At 39.0% G+C, this 21,674-nt stretch overlaps 1 protein-coding gene and 2 long non-coding RNA genes across 11 annotated transcripts in view; 2 read left to right on the top strand and 1 right to left on the bottom strand.

Annotated features, from left to right (window-relative positions):
• Positions 1–21,674, bottom strand: part of LOC136260362 (uncharacterized) — a 58,921-nt gene that overhangs the window by 20,348 nt on the left and 16,899 nt on the right. The window lies entirely within an intron of this gene.
• Positions 9,130–11,409, top strand: LOC136262103 (uncharacterized). 2 transcript variants are annotated; one of them, XR_010704121.1, is made up of 3 exons: positions 9,130–9,215; positions 10,520–10,591; positions 11,106–11,409. It is a non-coding gene; the product is annotated as an uncharacterized lncRNA (long non-coding RNA). The 2 variants fall into 2 exon arrangements; XR_010704120.1 differs by lacking the exon at positions 9,130–9,215 and having other exon boundaries at positions 10,024–10,591.
• On the top strand, positions 17,227–18,059 carry LOC136260933 (uncharacterized). Of its 3 annotated transcripts, none has more exons than XR_010703765.1 (4): positions 17,227–17,625; positions 17,678–17,792; positions 17,842–17,889; positions 17,944–18,059. It is a non-coding gene; the product is annotated as an uncharacterized lncRNA (long non-coding RNA). The 3 variants fall into 3 exon arrangements; XR_010703766.1 differs by having other exon boundaries at positions 17,605–17,630; XR_010703764.1 differs by lacking the exon at positions 17,227–17,625 and having other exon boundaries at positions 17,641–17,792.

Below are 21,674 nucleotides of genomic sequence, written 5' to 3' on the forward strand. Positions count from 1 at the left end.
TATTGAGTATGGGTATTCAAGTTTATCAGCTGTACTGAGCAAGGTCAACAGAACTAAGTGGATTTGGATAGAGTTGCATTTTGTTGCTTTCTGAATCAAGGTGCATTACCAAGATGAATTCTTCATATGAAGCGTGGTTACTCTAGAGAGGTTGAGAGAGAGATTGACTGATTGATTGTTGGTAGAGAGGTTGTGTGTGTTCTATTAGGGTAGATATCGCGATGTGTGTTCTATTAGGGTAGTTCAACGGAGATAAGTAATAGAGCTTCTAGAAGTTTCAGCTGTCCCTGTGGAGTTACCAAGGAATGAAAACGTATCTTATGTCTCCCTACACATTGAAGACTGCAACAGTCACTTCATGATGTTGTCCACGATTCGTAGCCTGGTAAGGTAGATGTATGTTTTATTAGAGTAGTTGAACGTAATCTTCTGTTCTTCATCTCTCATAATGGCGAATCTTCCTTGTGTAGTCTGTTAGGTAGCCTGATTGGAGTGATCATAGCTCGTTAAATTGCCACACCTACTACGACTGTTTCCTTCTCCCTTACAGTGGTGTTGCTGGTAATCCTCCGTTTTAGGTCTGTCTGTAGTCCCTGACCTGCTTATATTCGTGTCGCAGTAGCTGACACTTCTCTATCCTTGTAGTGAACAGTACAGCAGGGTGCAGAGTGTGTATTCCCGGCGAGTCTTCCTTCTGTAGACTGTCAAGTAGCCCGATCATAGCTCGTAGACTTGCCACACCCACTACAAAACTCTCCTTTTATACTGGTGGGTGTGATAAAAAAATTTTTTTTTTAGTTGCCGGATGATAGCGTACACACCAGATTACATGATCAAATTCACTGATGTGATTGGTTAAATCATGAAAAAGTGATTGATCCTATTTCATTGTAAGCTTTTAGACCAATACGTCATCTGATTTCTATTGGCAATGCGTGTATACTGGAACGCCGTATACGCGTATCGTAAACTTATAATGGCCATTGACAGTGATAAGTATCTCGCAACCAAGGTTAGCACGTAATGACAGACACGAAAACCACCTTATAACACACTGTTTTGGACGGGTAGTTGGTCTAGCGAGTTTGAAGCTTATCGGGGGAAAAACCAGGGAGGAGTCTTTGTTTTAAAATTTTACTGCCTTGATTTTCCGTTTCTCGTTCTGTCGTCCACAGGGGGAGAGAAACGTCTGGTGTAAGCTGGGATGGGGAAGGCTGGTAACACGATAAAGGTCTCCAGAAAGTTTTGGACACATTCGTGTCTTTCTCGGGTAGTTACGGCGGTTTACAGGATATTTCCCGTAGTTTAACGAATCGCCACCAATCCCGGATCAAAAGATTTGCCTCAAATTTTAGATTTGAATGGTACCAATCCGATTGGAATCTGGCCTAGAACGAAGGGGCAGTGCCGGAAAAGAGTTAGAGAATTATTATATAGATGTCTTGATATTGATTAAAGTTGTGTTAGATGTTGTAATAGCATTGCTGTATGTCAGTTTACCATAAGGCAAGAAATTTTCATTGATTTTGCAACCATCTTATCCATGAAATTCCAATATTCTGCAAGTTGTGTGGAACAACCCCATCTCATATGCACAAACCCACGAACCACATTCCAGCAATCCGTGACAAAACTTGAAAGCCACAACAGAAGCTCATACACACTCACTGGAAAACTACATTCCATTACAAAATTTTGTTGTGCCATGATATATGCATAATGATTAATGAAAGCCACAACTCCATGTATTACTATATATCACGGTATTACTAAATATCACGGTATTACTATATATCACGGTATTACTAAATATCACGGTATTACTAAATATCACACAATACATAGGTGGTAATCCCTATTTTGTTGTCAATCTTAAAAGTTAAATAAAGAAATTGAAGATTATGCATACGTTTAAAACACCTTCCCTAGTGACTTTGTTCTTCACACCTTGTTTATAAGTCATCTGGCAATTATAAATGCTCTTCACACTTTGTTTTTAAGGCATGGGGCATGGCACCAATTGGAATCTAAAAGATTTCTGCTTAAAATGCTATCCCTAGGGAAGTTACGGATCTACACACTTTCACAACTAGTTTATCAGACATTGGGGCTTGTGTCCACATCGTGTCTGTAAAAGTTATCATAGCGATTAGAAGTTTCATCAAAGCAAATATGTGTATGATGGGCAAACCAGAATTAGAGAGTGTCAGTGCTTGATAGACTGCACAAACACGAGTATGGTGATTGGTATAATGTGATGGTATGTGCAACATAAGGTAGAGTAATAAAGTGAAATATGTGTAATATACCTATTATTTTATTTTAACGAGGTCACAAGACTATGATGATGACTCCCAATCATTTTTTAATCATGTAACACCATACAAATTTATCGAGAGATGTTGCATAATCCAGGACTACTATTGTGCAACCAATCCTATACGTAAATAACTCACAGTAGTGGCCGCACATCTTTATATGGATGTGCACTTTGTAGTTTCTTAGCCATGCGACTCACTACCGTGAGTCTTCAACATTAATTCATTGATATAGCAACACTTAATTTGATGAAACGGTTATAACAAACAATAGACTGTCCTGTTTACATTCAAATCCTGCTACTTTTCATTGACTACCAATATTTTGGAGCAACTGTAAAGTATAGCTAGCTCTATCTAGGTAGGTACCTAACTAAATACAGTCTCACGGCAGCGTCTTGTCATTCTCACATGTTCAAGTAAGTCAACAATATTATGATATTGTACTGTATAGAATAATTAAAAGTTCTTCTTTAGATAAACAGTGATTTCAGTTAAGCAACTGCCTTATCGGTAGGCTTGTGCCAGTTATGCCAGCATAATTTTGAGCATAATAGGCTAGCAAAAGCATCAATCATTATGCCAACATAATAGGACGATTTTCAAAAATTATAATTAAAAAGCGCAATGCGCATGCCAAAAATACTGCACAACATGAACACACTGCACGTTATTATTGCATTTCATATCAAAAACCTTGTAGTGTTATTATTTTAACCATTTCTTGACTGATTATTCACACTTTATGGAAATAAGATTGAAATACTCTAATAGAGCAGTCACTTATTCTAATCCAGCAGTCAGGAAATGCAGATGTATTCTAATAAAACAGTCAGTGCTCGAGCATAATCTAGATTTTGAGAGCATAATTTTGAGCATAATAGGCTGGATTTTTGAGCACTGCTCAAAAGAATAATAGGCAATTTTCAAAGCATAATTGGCTCAAGCCTAGTCATCAGTTATTTATGCCTCAGGATTTAGCTAGCTATCTAGTGCCTGCTTTAACTGTCTTATCATCACCCTGGCAGACTGATGCTAGAGTTCAGACAATACTCATTCAGGATTGTATGTGTGATTACATTATCTATTTGATTTATCAATAAATTAGAGTTAAAGCACAGCAGCACGTGTGTATGGAAAATTTACTATGAGGGTGTGTCGAGAGGCTAATACAGCACGAGGCGAAGCCGAGTGCTGTATTTGCCTCGAGACATCTCCCGAGTACTGTATTTTTCATATACACAAACAAGGTGGTGCTTTAAGTGTTATATTGTATATACTTCATGGTTGCATCTGGCTTGGAGCAATTTTCTCTAGTACTCAAACAACTGCGATTTTCGGTGATAAGAATATCAGTAAGTGTTCATACAATCTATTTCTAGTCATAGAACAAGTTAATAGGTTTAGTTTGGCTATTTTAGTGATTTACAGTGTCATGCATGTGATCAATCATGCTGTCTTAGTGGAGTCGTGTTTAAAAGCTCTGTGATCAGACGATCAGTAAGTGTTTATACAATCTATTCCTAGCCGTAAAATGAACTCATAGGATTAGGTCAGCTGGTTTTAGTGATTTACAGTGTGTTGTTTACGTAACATTCCTAAAATAAATTCTCCACATAACTGCAGGAGAATTGATTACAAAAACAAGGGAGTCTTTGTAAACTATAATACACCCGCTTTCAGGCACCATCGACTACAATACACTTGGTTTTAGATTTTGGAGGCTTGTCATGCAGTCAAGTGTTGAAGACATATTCCACTGCTCATGATCAAGATGTACATAGTGGATAAAAATCCCATGCACAGTGAATAGAGGTTGTTGGTTATTAATTAAGGACAAAGAGCTTGTAGGCATTGGTTACAATGCCACACAGCAGGAAGCAAGGTACATAGCTATATATGGCTCATCTCATTGGCACCAGCATTACTGTGCTAACCTTTGTAACATCTCTGATGAAGTATGTGCTGTGTTATTTATTTTAAAATGTGCTTAAATCATTAAAGTACTGAAGTGTATGTTTAATTAGCAATTGATTAACTGTATTTCAAAATCGTGCATAAGACTTACTTGAAATTTTGTAGGAATTACTATTAGTACTGACTGGTAGACTATTTTGTACTACTGGCAAAAATTAGTTTTGAATTGTGTGAGAATTCCAAGCAAAATGCCTCAACCTGGACACTCATTGAAGTATGCAAATTAACAAGTGGATGATAAAAGATGTTGACAGTTGATTATTGATGCCATACATGTCTTTGGCCAGATGCTACTGAAGAACGCCAGGAAACGCCGGGACCTAGTACATTGTGGACACCTAGAGTATTAAATTGCCTATCACTAGGTGTAAAAGTTCATGCATATCTTGTAGGCCTGTGAATTGGTTATGCAATAATCGGTTAATCAATCGGTTATTGTTGAGGGTGATTGATAATTGGGCTATGTATACAACAACCAATTATACAATTGGATCACATGACCGCAGAATTGTTTACAATTTTAGTCATGAAAAGTGCACTAAAGTGAGCAAGGAGGCTGTTTATTGTTTGTTTGCTAGGAATTGCACATCACAAAGCTACTCTTTCCCCTTACTTCTTATGTCAAACAGCACATTTGATTAAGAAAGCACTGTTAATGTACAAAATGACAATGAAAATGTAAAAATAATCATTAAGCCAATTAATCGGTTAATCAATCGGTTAATCAATCGGTTATAGGGAGCCAATAATCGGTTATGTACATTTGGTCCAGGTCACAGCTCTAATATCTTGTTATAAACAAAACTCCATTAGGTTGGCATATATACAACTTGGCTAATAATCTATTGCTTATGCTAGCACCTAGCAAACTTCCCACAAAGCAGCTAAAGTCATGTGGACAAGTTCTAACAATAGCAGAGAAAATGGAGGAAAATGAGCAGTCCCAGAATGTAAAACAAGTTCAAAAACTAAGAAATGTTCTAAGAAAGCAACAGCTGGTAAGCGTGAAATGGATTTCTATTTGTATATTAATTTTCTTATGCAAGAAACAGGCTGAAGCTATGGCTAGTTCAATTCAAGGCTTAGAATCAGATCCAGAAAGTGAGCTATCATAAGTGTTGTGACAATTGTCAGTGCCATTAGTAAAATAATGCGGTATTATTTTGTCTACATTGCTGATAGTAAACTACACACAATGTTATATAGTCTCGAGGATTCAAAAGTCAACAGTCAAGCTTAGCCAGAGGTACTAGCTATACTAGTTTGACACATGCATGAATTATATGTATCTAATCCAAAACAGCCAAGCTGTAAAAAAAGAGTGCGGCCCTCAGAAAGCTATGGTGAAAAGCGATGTGAAATCCAAGGTGGTGGCCAAGAAATGGCTGTGATGGTAGGTTAATGGTAAAAGTTTTAATAACAACAATTCAGTTGAATTTGGTGCCACTTGGTCTTGGCACAAAATTTACCTGAATTGTCGTTATTAAAATTTTTACCATTAACCTACCATCACAGCCATTTCTTGGCCGCAACCTTGGATTTCACATCGCTTTTCACCATAGCTTTCTGAGGGCCGCACTCTTTTTTTACACCTTGGCTGTTTTGGATTAGATGTCACTTCTTTTTGCATTTGTATACCCAAAGCCGGCCTATGGCTGGCTTTAGGGCTTTTTAATCTATCATATTTTCTTTACCACAGGAAGACGAAAGATGAAGCAGGGTGATTTCTTTGTAGCTGAACTCTCTACAAGGTGATCCTTCTAGCTGATCTCTCTACCGGATGACTTGTTTGTAGCCGAAGTCTCTACAGGGTGATTTGTTTGTAGCTGAACTCTCTACAAAGTAACTTCTTCTAGCTGATCTTTTTACAGGGAGATTTGTTTGTAGCTGAATTCTCTACAGGGAAATTTGTTTGCAGCTGAACTCTCTACATGGTAGTTTCTTTGTAGCTGAACTCTCTACAATATAATTTTTCTAGCTGAACTCTTTACAGGGTGACTTATTTCTAGATGATCTCTCTACAGAGTTACTTGTTTCTAGCTGAACACTCTACAGGTGAATTGTTTACAGCTGAACTCTCTTACATGGTGGTTTCTTTGTAGCTGAACTCTCTACAAGGTGACTTCCTCTAGCTGATCTCTCTACAGGATGACTTGTTTCTAACCAAACTCTCTACAGGGTGATCTGTTCATAGCAGAACTTTCTACTGGGTGATTTGTTTGCAGTTGAACTCTCTACATGCTAGTTTCTTTGTAACTGAACTCTCTACAACGTAACTTCTTCTAGCTGATCTCTCTACAGAGCAATTTGTTTGTAGCTGAATTCTCTACAGGGTGATTTGTTTGAGCTGAAGTCTCTACATGATGGTTTCTTTGTAACTGAACTCTCTATTAGGTACCTTCTTCTAGCTGATCTGACTACAGGGTGACTTGTTTGTAGCTGAATTCTCTATAGAATAACGTGCAATGTAATATAATTGAGTAAATTATAAATGCAGCTGTTCTATTAGTGTATCTCGATCTAGCATGTGCTACAAGTCGTTGCCTTTCCAATCATAACTTAGTGGTTTGTAATCAGATTCCTCTGTACTCCTGCAAGGACTTTATATGATGATTATTCCAGCTACATACTGATTTTCAGCTCGTTGCTGTAAGCGGTTTGCCTGGTAGATACGAAAACTAATAGTTTATTTATTCATAAAAATCGATCGCGTAGTTTTGACACAGGTTGGTTTTGTGTCATATCTTCATCGGCATGGTCTTATCTCAATTCCTGTCAAACCACAAAAAGTCGCTCCTACGATGGTTGCTCCATCTTCATAGCAATTTTCAACTGATTCCTCTTAGGGATTTACCCTGTAGGCATGACAGACCTTCGACCTTATTATATGCAAATAATTGGTAATAACTCCGTGAATGTTCATCGGATTCCTACCAAAGTTGGTACGGAGATCCACCTTAATGCGCCCTTTAAGTGTACCAAATTTCTGCTTCTTCTCAGGCTGGGGTGGCCACTGCTGTTGGTGAGATAGCTAAGGACACTCAATACCAGGACATTGTGAATGATAATGGAGGACATTTTATCCCTCTTGTAGCTATGTGAGACCTTTGGTGTTTGGTCACCATATGCCCTATCAATTTTATGATCCATAGCTGACAGAACAACTGTTAGAAACGGTTTACCTCGAAAGTTTGCTAGGCACCAACTTCTCCAGAAACTGTCTGTGACTTTGTGGAGGTACAATGCGAAAAGGATACTCCGCCAGTATTCGCTTACTGCTGAAAACAAATTTCCTGACTTTGACATTGGTTATTTATTTATTTATTTATTTATGACTACTGGGCAGTTAGCACAGCTGGTGTTCCCAGGAAAAAAAAGGGAATCACAGTATTAGGTACAATTATATACTAACTAATGTGGTGTTGATTATTTGTAAAGTGTGACCCATCCAAAAACAGCTTATAGCTGTAAAAAAAGTGCGCGTCCAAGTAAAGCAGAGTTAACTGCGACAAAAAGTAATGATATCATAATGCGGCCATGTGTGAGGTGTGCAAGTTGTAAAATTAATATTAGCTAATCAGATAATACAATGTTATTGTTAAAGTGTTAATGAGAACTATGTGATGCTGCTAGTTTTTAAGTGTGTGAGCATCTTCGTAAATGCCACATAAATTTAAGTCTCAATAAAGCAATGTGTATAGATTCTCTGATAGTAATAAATAGTTTGAGTTTGGCCACCTTTCTTTTGTTCGTAGCATTGCTGTATACAGGAAAGGCGGCCAAACTCAAACTATTTATTACTATCAGAGAATCCATACACATTGCTTTATTGAGAATTAAATTTATGTGGCATTTATGAAGATGCTCACACACTTAAAAACTAGCAGCATCACATAGTTCTCATTAACACTTTAACAATAACGTTGTATTATCTGATTAGCTAATATTAATTTTACAACTTGCACACCTCGCACATGGCCGCATTATGATATCATTACTTTTTGTCGCAGTTAACTCTGCTTTACTTGGACGCGCACTTTTTTTACAGCTATAAGCTGTTTTTGGATGGGATTTCAATACTTTTTGTTAGAATAAGCAATGCACTGTTGATAACAGTAGGTGAGTTTCCATGGTTTTGACAGAAACCCCAGATTACAGTGACAGAATATTAAAATATAACTGTAATTTTAGTGGCCAGGGCCGCCCACATTGGGGGTAACTGGGGTATTTTGCCCCCTACCACAGCCCGAAAGGGGCCACTTGAATACCTGTTTAAAGAAAGATCGATATACTCTAATAGAGCAGTCAGGATCTAGACTCTTCCTTGCCCCTGGGCCCCTCTTTAACTCTTTTCCCTGGGCCCTCTAATTTCTCTGGACGGCCCTGTTAGTGGCATGCAACTGCAGTCAACTAACACCCATTTTAACTAGTAAACCCTTAACAACACTTTGCCTTTCATCTTGTACTGCATTGAAACGATCAAGATACTCTATTAGAGCAGTCACAAAACAGCTGTAACACAACAATCAATATTTAGCATAGTTACAACTTCTGCTTAGCATCGGATTGTATAGTTTAAATTACTAGCTACTTACAGACTTTACAATATAAAAATATGGCACTTGTAGAAATGTGACTGTTCTATTAGAGTATCTCGATCTACTTCAAGCATTGACTAATTCAAGTGAAGAAGCTACGCCCCTGCCAAGAGATTTTGTGAAATGAAATGAGAATAGTAAAGAAAAGGCAAGTATGTACAGAGACAATAGAGGAGCACGTAATTATGTCCTGTTGTAAATAAATGCCTTTAAAATTTATATTACTACTAAATAAACGCACCAGAATAGGCTTGTGTGGCTGTTGTCTCCAAGGTTGTCTCATTACTTGTCTTTTCGTGTTGAAGGGATTTAGTCGCAATTGGTGAGTTTAACTGTACATGTATTTGTGTTGTAAAACTTAATTGTAAAAAGGCGATTAGCACATATCATGATAAACATGTATTTGTCACAGTAGAGTCTCTCACGAAGTCACAATTATTACGAGACATTGGACTAGGGTAAAAAATTTACTGCTATATTTAGAGGTTGTAGCGTTTGTATATCTTAGTGTCTTAATAAATAATCCTCCATGATCACTAATCACTAATAGTACAGTGAAAACTGGTCATTATTCAGGCCGTAGGGACAAAATTTTCTGACCTTGCCTTTTAAAGAGGTGGCTGCATTATGCGGCCTTAAAAAAAGGTAAGAAGCATGCTGTTCTAACTGGCTATAGAGATGGATTTAGTGTATGACAGCATATGAGACAGTGAGTGCTGGCAGCAAGGGGGCAGCCAATCTGTTAGAGCACCAAAAGCACTGCTTCAGACATAGGCAGTTGACTGTCAGCCCTAAGTGTAAAAAGTTTCACTATTGGTCCTTATAAGCTCCTGATGAAGAAAGTGATGAAGTCATTATCCATAGGGTATATTTTTCAGAGTATCCATTTCAGTTCTACAATATAGTAGCCAAGCATAAGATGAACATAACACAGCATTCCAGTAGTTTAGTGGTGACCACAACACTGCCTGAGTTAAACTGTGGTGAGATTTGAGACTACCAGAAGTCCTGAAATGTCTTCAACACATGAAATACCAAATATCTAATTCCTGGCTTTCATCCACAGTGGACCTGTCTTGGTGGCCACTTGTACAGAAGGGAAACAGCTGCCACACAGTCTTGCAAGTGAAACAGCTAGTTGCCACACCCCTTAATTATCAATTTGTGAAATCTTTAGCAAAATTGTGTGTGCGAGCAAGTGCGATGTGGCAGTGCCGTGTATATGGTTGCTGCCTAGCAGTGACACATCACGAGTATTGAAATCACAATGCGTTACTGTATCATCCATCTAAATACAATCTCTGAATGTGTCATTTTGTGTAGAGAGAAATCTTCCACAAGAAGTGACCTGCAGGTTTCAGTGTATATTGTTAACCATTAATATTGTTCACAATATTGTGAACTATATGTACAGTGAAACCTCACTTAGTGGCCACCTCTTTAATAAGACCACCTCATTATATTGGCCACCTCTAGTAGGTCCCAAATATAGCTAAGCATTACTTATGACCTCATTAATAAGGCCACCTTGTTATTCAGGCCAAATTTTTTGGTCCCACAGCCTGCCATATTAATGAGGTTTCATTGTACTTATGTGAATTTTTATTTTTTGTAACTTTTCTTCAGGTTTACTGATGGGCACTATGAAGCATTGTTGACTGGTACGTGTATAATGTGGTGACTTGAAATGCTAAAACAGTACGTAGCATGTCTTGTATGTACATGTAATGTGTTGTAATGTGTCCACACATCCACACATCTTAGAAATAAATATAATTGTATTCTCTATAAATAGTCAGTTCCATTGTGCCACTGGGTCATAAGTTGGTTGAGTATGGATCATCCAGGGCACTTGAGTCACATTTTGTCCTGGCCAAGTGGATCTCATCCACTGACAGAATATACAGGATCAGATCACGTGTATAAATTACGGTGGAACTTGTTTATTGCCACCTTCACTCATTCAGCAGGTAACAGTGTATAAATTCTCAATTGGAATTGGCTTTTCAAGAGTGGTTGTCTTTCTATACTAGTGGCCATTAAGACAGGTTGTACTGATAGAGTGTACATACTAGAGATGCAACAATATCCTCCACTTAGTGTCGTTTGATAGTGATGCAATGGAGACTATGTATTATTGCATTTAAATACTATACTATTATATTGCAACTCTAGCACGTATTTATAACAGGAATGTTTGTTAACTGTTTAGACATACTGGAGCCACACCCACTCATCTGGATTCTACAAATGGAGTCATACCAACTTGTTGTCATCATACTCACTCGTTACTCCCATTGTGTTTGGATGAATATACATGCCGTCATGTGAGACTTGCTACCATGGCGGGCCACTGGAAAACATTTGCATAGCAGTTATATTACAGTCATTATTGTACAATTCTTACATTATTGTTGTGAAAAGTGTTTGGTATTCATGTGTCTCCTCTGTATGTTGTAATTACATGTGTAATTTTGTGTGGGGGTGCTATAAAATGCAATAATGCATGGTGACAATTGTATTAGGCGATTTTGCACACTTCCTTTTAAGCTAGCTACATGTGCTAATTACTCACAGCTTGTGTCAACAACTGGTAACCGCAGTTGTACTCTTGTGTCATTCTTTAAGTCGTGCCCTTAGAGGACAAATTATGTGGGGGCGACTAATTTCAAAACGAAGGATGGTATGCAGCACCATAGATTATATCTATGGACTATAATCTATGGCAGCACACTTCTTGGTGGCTATATGTACTGATTAACTACATAGAGCGCCAGTTCATCAATACCCAGTGACTGCAGTTGTGCTCTGCGTCATTCTTTAAATTCCGAGTAAAATTCTTAGAGAGCAAATGACGTGGGGGCGACTAAATTCAAATTTCAAACTAGCCATTCTCGAAAACAAATGTTTCAATCTGAACGAAACTTTTAGAACAGCTTAAAGACACATTGCCCTACATGCCAAGCGAGTATTGCGGAAAACAACAATCTGGGATTTGTATTTGGCCTCTAGGTCGACTGAGGACAACTGAAACTTCGTTTGGTGCTGAAATCACGACTGTAGGGTAATCATGTATGGTGAAATCGATGATGTGAATCTTGAGGTGATTGAGTGAATACTGAAGCGATAACAGGGCGATCAATGTTCGGAATGCACAAAGGAACGCAAGGCATACACCTGCGGTTGCGTCTAACTGCATGCGATAAAAAAAAAAAATTTTTTTAAATGAAACTTCCCCTTTGATGTCGGCAACCTCGATCACGAAACAATCGGCATGGATTTGCTTCACTGCTTGTGTGGTAGTTACTAGTGACACGATGAGTTCAACTCCAGAGTTTCAGAGGGATAGCGTAAGTGACGGGTGGATTACAGGAAGGCCGAATTTGACAACGTTCGTTCTTGTAAAATCCTCACGTAGTGGTCGCGTCATTTATTATCTGTGGCTCGCGTTTCTGCTTTACTGGCCACGCGACTCACTACCGTGAGTCTTGATATCAAGTTAGGTTAGGTACGTAGCTAGTAATAAGTATATAGTTAGGTAATAAGTAGTAGTATGTGTAGTTTTCAGTATTTTCGTGTATTTAGGCCAATGAAACTTGATTAGCAGTTTCGCGTCATCGCCCGCATGCTTTTTATATACCCGCATGGAATTTCATTATTGGTAATTCAGATCGAAATACTCTAATAGAGCAGTCACTTTTACTCTAATAGTGCAATCAGCTATACTCTAATGGAAAAATCACTTGTTTAGGAGTAACAGAAATAGCTGAATATTCTTATATGAGTTAGTAATGTATTTTAGCTATTTAATGCAAGAGTAATCAATGTAGATCTCACTGTTTTTTGGCAGAAATCTTCATGTTTGGGATGTGTGTTGTACTTTTGGAAAATAATGAATAATGAATAATAACCACCCGCCCGCATCAAATTTTTAAAAATCTGAGCGAGAAACTGGTAATCAAGTTTCATTGGCCTTACACAAGCAGTTATGATGATAAAAATATTGTAGTAATTTCAGCCTAATCCGAGTACGCATTTGTGTTTTATGTCGAATTTTGCGAAGTGTGCGAAGTGAATAAGATAAAGAAGAAAAAAATCAAGAAATTAAAACGAAATTTTATTCGCTTGTATCTCGGAAATGGCTGGAGTGATTTTCTTCAAATTTGGTTTGTAGACTCCCGAACTAGCCGGCACGTCGCTAGCAAATTTGGTTCTAATCGAATTAGGGATCAGGTGTGAAAATTGTGTTTTCTTTCTTCTACTCACAATGTGGCATGCCAACTTCTGGGGCCACACGACACACTACTGTGTGTCTTGATCTGTCTGCAGTTAAGGGGCTGGAATATGCTAGTAAAAGCAAAAGTGCTATCTTGCCCAGTAGACACACAGAGCAATCCAATGCATGAAATTGGCACTCACGTGATCGGTATTCAAATCTCGGAAATACAACCATAATCCATTCCAATGACCTTAAAATAAACGGGAATCGAGTTACAATCAGCTTGTGTGCATTAGGTTTAGCATCTCGATTAGCCCAGCAATCTAACACTGCGTTCACATTAGCACGGTAGCACGGTTCAGTTCGACTCGGTTCGGTACGGCCCAGTATTGCCTCTGTTCACACTATGCAGTCTGGCTCGCTAAGTCATCTGGTTTCCATAAGCGCACAATTAAATATTAATTAGTTTACTTACTAAAACTGGATGCAGCTCTTGCCCTTCAAGCCTCTTGTGCTGGGATTCTTTCATTTCAACTAGATAGGCGGCCGTGTATGAAACTGTGACTGCAGAAATCACGTCACGAATAGAAGTGAGTGAAACAGTAACTGCCACGACGACAAATAGTTCATAACTGTCGTTAGGGTTTCTTCCGTGCTGAACCTCGTGTCGAACAGTATTCCTGAGCCCTTCTTCATTGTATGTTGAGTTTATAAAATAATTATTTTGTGCACCTGGTGAGTAATTATCATACCGTACCATGCTGGCCTGGTTCAATTAGTCTGGCGTAGCCGACCCACGTGCGTAGCGCGAGGGTCTGGTGACAGCCGCATTCAGTACTTGTGCCAGCCTTACGGAAAATTGGTGCATCCAATCAGATCACTTAGCGACCAATTAACAACATTCTATCATGGACGTGATTTCCAATTTAGGCCACTGTGACTTCCGTTTGTACAGATCGAATTCCGGCTGCTGCTGAATCTACAGCATTATCACTAGGGTATTCTTCCTTGAAACCAGAACAGAGACGTTATAGTGGAATTCATTTTGGGGAGTGATGCATTCGCCATTCTTCCCACAGGCTATGGGAAAAGTTTGTACTATGCTTGTCTTCCCCAAGTGTATAACTGCTTGTTAGATGCGACTTCTTCTATAGTCGTTGTTGTAACTCCACTGACAGATAATGAAAGATCGGGTGCATTAATTAAAGTGTCTTTTTTGACGTAAGGGTGTTTCATCCTAATGCACCGAGCTACTGCAACACCAGTGTCCCCTCTTTGTATCGACGTCACGAGGCACAGAAGAAACGTGAGTATGGTGACCGTGTCAGAGAGGTTGAGCAGGCCTCCTTCACTCCCCTTGTGTTTGCGACCACTGGAGGTATGGGAAGGGAGGCAATAGTTTTCTACCGTCGTTTGGCTGACCATCTATCTCGCCACGGCTCTACTAGTTACAGTCAGACTCTGGCTTTTATCCGATGCACATTGTCTTTTTCTCTACTTCGGTCAGCTACAATGTGCATACGTGGAAGTAGGTCCATCTCGCATCGCTCCTCTGATGCCTCTCCTGAGATGGGCCGCATTGATGAGCACAGGGACTTTTAAACTTTCAGCAATCTGGTCCTTTTTATTCAGTTATCCAGCACGTGCTTTGTTTGTGCTGGGGGTGGTAGGCAAGGGCAGTCCATCCAGCCTGGGGAAAAAAATTAAAAAATATTAATTAATAAGAATATTTTACACGTGTTTCGCATGCATTTTCAAATTATAATTGCATTCCATCTGCACAGGTATTGAATGCGGCTGTCACCAGACCCTCGCGCTACGTGCACGGGTCAGCTACGCCAGACTATGGTTCAATCGGGTGGGCTGGCTCGGTTCGCTTGGGCCCGGTACGGACGGTGTTCACATTGCACTTTTTGTCGAGCCGTACCGTTCTGAACCGTGCTACTGGGCTAGTGTGAACAGGGTGTAAGACTCACCCTATGTAGGGTTGGCAATGAAAAATTGACCCTCTTTGGATTAACTCGTATCTCAGGGGATGGAGCCTACCAATGGTCTAGTTTTAAATGGTAGGTTCGGTAGCGACCAAATGCCTTCCGTTGGAGATATAGCAGTTTCAAAAATTTTGATGGATTTCGACTGATTTTCATAAAAGTGGGCAGGAACATCTAGAATGTTATCCATTGCTTTATTTGGTTATTGGGTGACGTGCTCTACAAAATACATTTGCTTAAAAGGTAATTTGCTGTCAAGTTTTGCTAAAACGGCACTTGACGGGTCTGTGATGAAAAATCAAGCAACTGACACTCACTTAACAAAGTCATGGTTTCTTTACTAACTCCCAGGCACCTTTTGGGACCTTATTAAATGGAGATTTACAGTGTTTACGTCCAACAAAAACTGATACCCTCACTCATGGTATGGTTTAGAAACTCACAGGATCTGTTTCACCAACAATACGTGTCCATTTACAATGGTATAGTGACCACTGGGTAATGCACCATTCATGGAAACACTGAAGTGCACTAAACAGCATTGCTAATGCTGCTACAAATTCTTTTTTAAAACCTGAAAAATTGCAAAAATTTAAAATGCACGCTACAGAAACAGCAAGGGGAATTACCATAATATTACCCTACAGTTTTGATGTAGACTTGGGTAGGATTGATCACCCAGAGTTGGAGGTAAAACAATACAGGTTGATTTTTTCATTGCACTGGCCCAGACCACGCCTGAGTGAATAGTTAACACAAATATTTACAAAAGGAGCACACTGCATGGTTCCTATTCAGAAATGAAAGCGATTTCATGGGTATTTCCACAATATGAATTTCAATCACGTGTTTGCCTATTCATATATTGGATTGCTCTATGTCTTTACTGGGCAAGATAGCCAAATTGTTAGGTGTTAATAAGCTTCGTATTCTTGCTGTTGGAGACTATACTTCACTGATATATAGATGGCTCAGCCGGATGGCTAACAAGCTTCAATTATAACCATACTCCGCATGCAGGTACTCTACCTAGTACTGGTCATTGCTGACTTGCTGCTCTGCTTGTACATGTATTGTGCTCCAGAGGAAGAAACATTTTGCGTCACCAAAAGCTGCACAGATCATACTGCCACCAGAAACTGACCAATAAAATCAAACTACCAATACTTTGAGTTGATGATAGACTGCTTGAACAATGTTGAGAGTGAATATTATGGCATACGGACAACCCTATGAACTGCTGCAACAAATAATCAAGTGATATTAAGACATTTGTATCATTTTCTATCAGAAGAATAAAGTGACATACATTAGGCTGCCATGCTGGTACTATTCACGTTACACTTAGCCTAACACATGACAATAGTTAGGTGGTTCAGGGGCGGATCCAGGGAAATCTTTGGTGTCTCTAGACCCCCCTTTCAGGTTTTACCCTGAACAAGAAACCTAAGACAGAAAGTGCACGGAGGAAAGCAACAGATCACGACAGATCAATATACCTTAATAGAGCAGTCCCTAACTACACCGTTAAAACAGGGGAGTAATAGTAACTATGGGGAGTAAAATATTTTACTCTGAAAGGGGAGTTCAGATTACTAGGAGAGTAACAGTAACCCACTAAGTGAGTGAAGGCACCAAACTGAAGAGTTCCCATTACCAGCTAGCTAGTAGCTAAGGTGAACTCAGTGAGCCAGTATACCTACTGAGCCTACAACTGAATGAGCCACATGCAAGTTATAGCTTTCTCACTATGATATTTTCTCCATTAATTAGCCAGTTCAATTCTAGCCACTCAATGTAAAAAGGAAAGTAATTATTTAGGCTTCCTTTTCAATGGCATCCATTTACTCATGATTTATTTTTGCACACTAACCAAGACATAGTGAAAGAAACAGACATTACGAAAGCAGGAGGATGAATTGTTACTCAAGAATCAAGAATATTTTGAAATACGTATGTATAATTATTAAATACCATTTCTACTACAAGCGCATTATTTAGAATGAAGAGTATTACCATAGAAACAGCTTCTTTAACAACAGAGCTGTGTTGAGTAGTTGAAAGCGGTTTGCTTCTCTGAGGAATTGTAGTGCTTAAAAGGTGATACTAAAGTATTTACTTGTTCATGAATAATTACTGGACGTTCACTATCTCGTTCATTGTTTCTTCAGGTACTTTTGAGCTCATATCTGAGTTGTCTCATGTGACACGCCGGGTTTATTAAACTGGCTCCAATGGAAGCCACCACTGCTCGTGAGGGTTTAGGTGCCTTATCGTGACATGACAGAAATAGTTCAAGACTCGGGGAAAGAGAACAAAATTCGGCGGACTCAGTCATATCACTGCCGAACTAGCAAGTATTCAGCCCATCCAAGCTCACCGCTAGCTACTAGTATTCAGTGTGTAAGAAGTTGAAGACTTGAGAGAGGAGAGGAAAGCCACCTAGCTTAAATATGGCGTACATATCATGTCCGTCTGCTTTCAGCCTTTACGTTAGAAGTCGGACACAGTGATATTGCCTGGTAAGGTCAGTAGCCTGTATCATTGTCAGTGTCTTTACATAATTACATGCAGATTCACTGGAATTAACTAGTAAGATGTATCGTCTGCAGTTAACAAGAATCTCTTTATGATACAATGTACATTGTGTGTCTTCGACTTCATCAACTTTCCAAGTTAATCTTGACCTGTAAGGAGATAATGTTTATAGTTACGTAAGCACATATTTACTTTTTTAGCACGGATACCTCAATGTCACTGAGAACATAGAATTTAAACAACATCCAGTAAGTGTGTTAACATACAGTGACTGTACATCAATTTGTAAACATATATTACAGGTGCCACAAGAAATCAGTGAACAAATAGACAAACAAAATGATGAACTACAGGTAGCAAATAAGTGCTGTTTTACGTGATAGCAACTGTGCTTATTTTAGTTTACACTATACCAATGTTGCTGGTCTAGCAGAATTGTTTTTACAACTTTGTTGGCAACTGCGTGTGACGTACCTTCAGCTATACAGATAACAAGTATGTGATTGTCGAATATTTCTTTACTATACTGCTATTTACTACAGCTGATAACATGTCATGTGGCAGGCAGTGACTCCAGTGAAGTGGCAGTGAAGCGTCGTTTGCTGATGATGAAGCCTTGCTACTGATCTCTTTTTTCAGTGACTTTCCAATATTATGCTGGATATTGCAAACATTTTGTTACAGTTTTGCTATATGTCTTTAACATCATTTGAGATTTTATACGGAGTTATTTGCAGAATTTCATGGAGTAAAGGAAACACCTTGCATGCTTATGTGAACTCTCCTAGAGTAACTAAAACTCCCTACAATAGATTTTTCAAAGGGTTCCTGTTACTCCTTTGCAGGGTGTTAGTTACTCTCCACAAAAATATAGGGGTGTTAAATCCTCCCTACACTGGGAACTCCCCTAGGGGAGTAATGGTTGCTCCTTATTATTAACAGTGTATTTGATATAGCATCACGTGATGATAACTCACGTGTTATGGATTGTTTATGCAACTATCAATGTCAAGCCCCACCTACCCCAGGTCGGGCAGAAGTGGGGATTGGTGGGGGTTTGCAAATGCTAGATGACAAATCCCCCACCCCTGGGGACAACTTCGAGTTACAAATCCCATACAAAGTTATCAACAACCTTATTTGTATTGACTTCTCACAAGATCTCCAACCAGTATTGTCATCTACCCGGGGCTATCTTAAAAGATTCATCAGTTTACCTGCTAGAGTTAACTCATATTATCATTCATTTCTCCCACATTCAATTCGACTTTGGAACTCACTACCTAATAACTTAACTAATGCACCTGACTTAAACACATTTTGTCACGCACTTCATCTTTATAGAGAACAGTTATTTTAAGTTCACATCTTTTCACATGCACACAACACTCAATTATGAGGTATGTGCATTAAACAAATTAAATTAAATTAAATATCAAGACACACGGTAGTGTGTCGTGCGGCCCAAGAAGCAGGCGCGCCACACCGTGAGTATATTTACAGGAAGAAAGTAAACACGATTTTCACACCTTTGTAACTCCATCATTCCTTATCTGATTGAAACCAAAGTTGCTACAGAAATGCCGGCTAGGTAGGGGAGTCCACATTCCAAATTTAAAGAAAATCGCTGTAGCCATTTCCGAGATACCAGCGGCCAAAGTTTGGGTTTTTTTCTTCGTTTTTTCTTCTTCTACTTCTTTTCGCACACTTTGCAAAATCCGCCATAAAACACGAATTGGCGCTCCAATCCGGCTGAAATTTGGCACACTTAAAGGGCTCATTACGGCGAATCTCAGTACACGATTTGGTAGGAATCCGATGAACATTCACGGAGTTATGACCGATTATTTTCGTAAAATAAGGTCGAAGGTCTGTCACGCCCACAGGGTAAACCGCTTGAAGGAATGAGCTGAAAATTGCTATGTAAATGTAGTAACTATCGTAGGAGTGCCTTTTTGTGGTTCGAAAAGAATCCAGTTAAAGGCCATCGAGATATGACACAAAACCCAACCTGTGTCACAATTACGCGATCGATTTTTATGAATAAAAACCATTAGTTTTCATGCCTACCAGGCAAACCGCTTAGAGCAGTGAGCTGAAAATTGGTGTGTAGCTGGAATAATTATCATAGAAAGTCCTTGCAGTAGTACAGAAGAATCGGATTAGAAACCACTGAGTTATGATTCCAAAGCCAACTGCGTGTAGCATACGCGAGATCGAGATACTCTAATAGAACAGTCACCTTAATAGAGCATTCAGCTACGTTTATAACTTACTCCATTATAGAATTATATTACCAGGAGCGGATCCAGAGTTTGGAAAGAGGGGGGGGACCTTGCTGAAAAAAGTTGAAGAGCAAAAAAAAAAAAAAAAAGGTCACAACAATTATAGTTAGTTATCCTTTACCAAATGTATTATATCACGTATGTTATGTAAAATAAAATCCTATTTATAGCTTCATAAGTAAGCTGCACTGCCTCATGAACATTGTGACTGCTTTATTAGAGTAATTGACTGCTCTATTAGAGTATCTCGATCTTGTATGCAATTTCTTGAAGGGGGGGCATTTGCCCCAAATGCCCCATCCTGGATCCGCCATTGATTACATTGCAAGTGATTCTGTATAGGGAGTTCAGCTACAAACAGTTAATCTTATAGGTAATTCAGCTACAAGCAAGTCACCCTGTAGAGAGTTCAGCTACAAATATGTTGCTGTAGAGGTTCAGAACATTATAAGTCACACTGAAGAGAATTCAGCTATAAACAAGTCACCTTGTAGAGAGGTCAGCTACAACAAGTCATTCTGTAGAGAATTCAGCTACAAACAAGTCACTGCGCAAAGGGTTTAGCTATAAAAAAGCTACCCAGTAGAGAATTCATCTAGATCAGCTACAAACAAGTTACTTTATGCAATGTTCAGCTACAAGTAAGCCACTCTGTAGAGAATTCAGCTACAAACAAGTCACTCTGTAGTACAAGCAAGTCACCATGTAGCTGGAGAGTTCAGCAACCAATCAAAAAAACTACTCTGTAAAGAGTTCAGCTATACAAACATGTTATAACTCTATAGAGAAAGTTATAACTCTATAGAGAGATCAGCTAGAAACAATTCGTCATCCAGTGGAGAGATCAGCTACAAGACATCACCTTATAGAAAGTTTAGTTACAAAGAAACCACCATGTCGAGAGTTCACTTGCAAACATATCACGCTGTAGAGAGTGCAGCTATGAACAGATCACCCTTTAGAGAGTTCAGCTAGAAAATGTCATCTTGTAGAGAGATCAGCTAGAAGGATCACCTTGTAGAGAGTTCATCTACAAATAAATCACCCTGCATATAGTTCAGCTACAAACAAGTCACCCTATAGAGAGATCAGCTAGAAGAAGTTACCTTGTACATAAAAAGAAACCATCATATAAAGAGTTCAGCTGCAAACAAATCACCCTGTAGAAAGTTCAGTTACGGATCACCCTGTACAGAGATCAACTAGAAGAAATCACCTTGTAGAGAGTTCAGCTACAAAGAAATCACTATGTAGAGAGTTAAGCTGCAAACAAATCATCTGTAGAGAGTTCAGCCAGAAACAAGTTCACCCTGTAGAGAGATCAGCCAGAAACAAGTCACCCCGTAGAGAGAGCAGCTGCAAAGAAACCATCCTGTAGAGAGTTCAATTACAAACAGATAATCCTATAGAGAGTTCAGCTAGAAACAAGTCACCGTGTAGAGAGATCAGCTAGAAACAAGTCACCCTGTAGAGAGATCAGCCAGAAACAAGTCACCCCGTAGAGAGAGCAGCTGCAAAGAAACCATCCTGTATATAGTTCAATTACACAAACAGATAACCCTATAGAGAGTTCAGCTACAAACAATTCACCGTGTAAAGAGATCAGCTAGAAATAAGTCATCCAGAGATAAGCTAGAAACAAGTCACCCTGTAGAGAGATCAGCTACAAAGAAACCATCCTGTAGAGAGTTCAATTACACAAACAGATAACCCTATAGAGAGTTCAGTTACAATAAAGTCACCATGTA

The sequence above is a fragment of the Dysidea avara genome, chromosome 7, assembly GCF_963678975.1.
Source record: "Dysidea avara chromosome 7, odDysAvar1.4, whole genome shotgun sequence".
Classification (NCBI taxonomy): Eukaryota; Metazoa; Porifera; class Demospongiae; order Dictyoceratida; family Dysideidae; genus Dysidea; species Dysidea avara.